Here is a 4,254-nt window from a genome sequence, read left to right as displayed (position 1 = left end):
TCTTCCAAGTCGCTCCTAACACCCCATTGTGCTCATGGCCCGTCCTCATTCCTGAGAACCTACTTGGCCCCTGGCCCTGGTCAGTGCAGCCCCCGCTGCAGTGGTTCCCCACGTGTCTGTTCCAGGCACGGGGTCCCCTCCCCCTGGTTTCTCGTCTGCTTCACTCGCTGCTGCTCTTAAGGATCCTTCTCCTTCTTTTCCCTTTGGCCTTAACCCTTTCATTCCCCAAATTCGGGGATCAGCACATGACACTGTGGGGATGAAATCAGAGGGGGAAGGGGGGGAAAGAATAGACCTGCCATCCTCAAAACCCAGAATATCAACTGTCTGGCCCATTCAAGGAAGTTTGCTAACCTCGGCCTCATTTTTTTTTTTTTTAAGATTTTATTTATTGGGTAGCCCCAGTGGCCCAAGGGGTTTAGTGCCACCTTCAGCCCGGGGTATGATCCTGGAGACCCAGGATTGAGTCCCACGTTGGGCTCCCTGCATGAAGCCTGCTTTTCCCTCTGCCTATGTGCCTCTCATGGATAAAGAGGGAGAAGCAGCTTCCATTCAGGGAGCCTGACATAGGACTCGATCCCAGGACTCCAGGATCACACCCCAAGCCAAAGGCAGATGCTCAACCGCTGAGCCACCCAGGTGTCCCTCTGGTTCCTTTTCATAGAGTGTGCAAACCAGTGTGTCTGAGCTGACTATTCCCCCCACCCACCCCCTCTCCACTCAAGCCCTCAGATGCCTCCCACCTCACGGCTCTTGTTCGCATATGGAAGAGGATTCCCAATACCTGCCCTGGCTCACCTGCCCAAGCTGCTGCAGTGCCCAGCCATCATTCAGCAACATCTACCCAAAGAGCAAGTACAGGAGTTCCTGAGACCTGCTCTCTGATGTTTCTACAGAGGGGTCTGCATCTGCGTCTCTGGCCAGGTGTCAGCCAACCACTGGAACCGGCAAGGGTTCAGGGTCCTCCAGGGAGTCCAGACAGGCAGGGGGTCACCCGCTGGGTGGGATGCCTGCAGACACTCTGCTCCAAGGTGTTGCCTGGCTCCAGTATGGAGGATCTGGGCACTGGCACTCCGCAGAGGTGGCCAGAGAAAATCCAGGACGAGGGACAAGAGGTGGGAGGGCAGGGCCCGCACATGAGGTGGACTGTCCCCGCTGGCCCCAGGCTGTGCCCCGGTCCCTCAGAGCCACCCCAAGCCACCTAGTGGAGGGACCTATACCTATAGAGGCACAGATTTGGCCAGGACCACAGCCATGGAGGGTTCAGTGCACAGACCAGCAAAGAGGTGACTGGTGCTGTGGGCAGGGGTCTCAGGGCTGGCCCATCCCCAGGGGGCTGCCTTCCCTGAGCCTGGTTTCCCAAGGACACTGAGGGAGTCACAGTGGGCCAAAGCAGGGAGGGGACAGGTACTGCAGGATCAGCCCAGGAGTGAGGCCAATCCTCCAGGGGGGGCTGAGGGTGATGTATGAAGGCCTAGACAGCGATACCGGGAGCCTGGACAGTGAGGGCTAGTGAAGGGGGCTGCTGTCCAGCTCCTCATCAAGAGGCCCCATCTCCATCTCCCAGCCTCTGCCCCCTGTGCTCTGGGAGGCCTAGAGTGGGGGAGGGGACAGGGCCTCCAGGAAGAGCAAGAGTCCTGGGGGTGGGGGGGGGGGGGGCGGGCACTGTCTGCAGCCCAAGCCACCAGGTGAAGAGGGGCCTTTCGAGACTCCCAGCCCAAGAACATGACTGTCCCCGAGGGCCCGGGATGACCTCTGCCCACTTCCCAGGGCCATGGTGTCTAGCCCTCCAGTCACTTCCACCCAGGCAGGGTCTGCCTTAACCTGGAAGGCCTGCTGAGGAATGACTGCTGAGGTAGACCCATGGAGGCCCCACTTGGCTTCTCATGTGGCTTCAGTGAGAGGACTGCAGGACCTCAGCCTGGTCCCATGGCCAGTGTAAGGGCCCAGGGAGGCCACCTGGATCCCATATGGCTGCAGGGCCACAGCTAATGGAAGTGAGACCCAGGCTAAGATAGGAGGGGCTCTTTATCCTGGCCCCCCTGAGCAGGGCATGGGGGGAAACTGAGCGAGAAGTGAGGAGATGCACAAGGAGGATGTGCAGAATGGGGGAGGCAGTCAGGCACAAGCTCAAGTGCTCCTTGTGGGGGGCATCACAGCCCCCCACCCCCCCAGCAGGAGTCCCCTGGACAGGTGCTGAGGCAGGATCCAGGGGCCAGGCGGGGCCAAGTTCACATTCAGCACCCTGTCCCTCACTACCTCCAGCCCAGGGCTGGGCTCAGAGCCAGCTGCATGCGGACAGCAGTTCCTGTCCTGGTTGGGGACACAGAACAAGCCCACCAAACCCTCTGTCTGCTCCTGGCTGAGGGAAGGTTCCATTCACAACAACAGGTGGGAAGTACTCTAACCCCAGTGCTCCAGGTGCACTGAGCTGGGGGTGCCTCCCCAAGCCTGCTCACCATCCAACAGGAGGGAACACTGGGCAGACCCCTGGAGGGTCACCACCAGGGACAGCAGGGTTCCTCCATGCTGCAGGGGATGAGGGGCCCTCAAAGGGGACTGACCTCTGAGCCCCTTGACTGCCATGGCCCTACAGTGTCCATACTCCTGCCACCACACAGCCAGACCTGACTCAGCCTGCCCTGGCCCTCCCCCCACCCACCTGCCACCTGCCCAGAGTGCCCAGGTCAGGGGGGCAGCTGGGCTTCCTCATACCTACAGTACAGCCCCTCTGTGTCTGATCCTCTCCTGTTCTTTCCCAGCCCGGGACCTGCAGCAGACACAGCCAGGCCAGGACCCCCACCCAGCTGCGGCCAAGGAGACATCCCTGGCAGACTCTCCTGCAGCCTGACACCACCTCCATGATGCCCCCCAAGGCTCCTGTGGCTGTCCAGGCTGCTCCATCCCGGAGGGCATCAGTGACCTGTAGGCCACACAGCCCCATGGCCAGGCTCTGTCAGCACAGGGACCTTGCCCACACCCAACAATCTGGTAGCATCACCCACCCCCCACCCCATCGGATCCACAGGTCAACCCCAAAGCAAAGTTCTGAGTTGGGACCACTGGCTTTATGCAGGTAAGTATACAGAGCCTATCTCCAGAAATTCAACCCAAAACACAACCTCCTAGTGGAGAATCTGGCATTTGTGCTGGAAATTCAATGCACGGGTCCCAGGGCCCAAGGCCTGTGCCCACCAAGAGCCAGTCTGCAGGTCCCAGGGGGCTCTCTGGGCCCCTCCACCTCATGTGTAGCCAGGTGGTGGCTCTGGGGATGCTGGTGACACTCTAAGGCACCAGAATGACCCCCAAAGTCCCCTCTCAGAAACCGCCAAAGGCACCTCTGCATTGCAAGTGGCCCTCTGGCTCTGGTCCCACTCCAGACCCATACTCAGCCAAAGGTCTGCCAACCCTGGGATATGCTAAGCCACCCATACCATTTCTCTCTCCTCTTCAGGCTAAACCCAGACAGCTGCAAACAACACCCCTCCCCTGCCAGGCAACACCCCAGAGGGGCCCAGATGCCAGTATTTTTGTAAACTCCCCCACAGTTGAGAGCCACTAACTAGACAGGGGGACTATTCTAGAACAAAGCACAGGTGGCTTTCTGCACCTAACTGGCCACAGCACACCTGCTGAACCTTTTGCCCCTCCACACAGATGCTAGGCGCCTGCTCCCACAGGAGGCTCGCCAGCAAGCTAACAAAGTGGAAATGGGCACCTCCACAAGTCTCAGGGACCCTCGGACAACAGCCTAGAGCTTAAGAGGAAAAAAGTTCTCCGATAGTCATCAAGAAGCCATCATGGCCACTCCTGGCTCCCACGAATCAGTGGGATTCGCGGGAGCCAGCCCCATGTCAGCCCCGGTGCCACTGGCTTTATCCCACGTGATGGGAGTTCAGAGCAGGGCAGGGCAGGCTGTAGGACCCCCCAACCTGCAGGGAAGGGGCCAGCAAGCAGGCCTGAGAAAGCCTGGCACCTCCTGCCTCTGTCCTCCTCCCACCGACAGTCTACCCAGGGAGTTGGACACCATTAACAGCTATGATGTGAGGAAATGTTCTTTTTTCCCCAAAGGTTCTTACTGTATTCTTTTGCTACCACAACCTGCGTCCTCTTACCCAAAGCTCCTGGGGTTGGAGTCTCTAGTAGAAATCCCCATGTCATTAGAATCAGGAGTGAAACACCAGAGACAACGTGCTCTGTCCTGTGCTGCACCCACACCTGAGGCCCAGCTGCTTTACACCAGGAATCAACACA

The sequence above is a fragment of the Vulpes vulpes genome, chromosome 14 (assembly GCF_048418805.1).
Source record: "Vulpes vulpes isolate BD-2025 chromosome 14, VulVul3, whole genome shotgun sequence".
NCBI lineage: Eukaryota > Metazoa > Chordata > Mammalia > Carnivora > Canidae > Vulpes > Vulpes vulpes.
The sequence above is the reverse complement of the archived record's forward strand: the minus strand, read 5'-3'. Positions refer to the sequence as shown.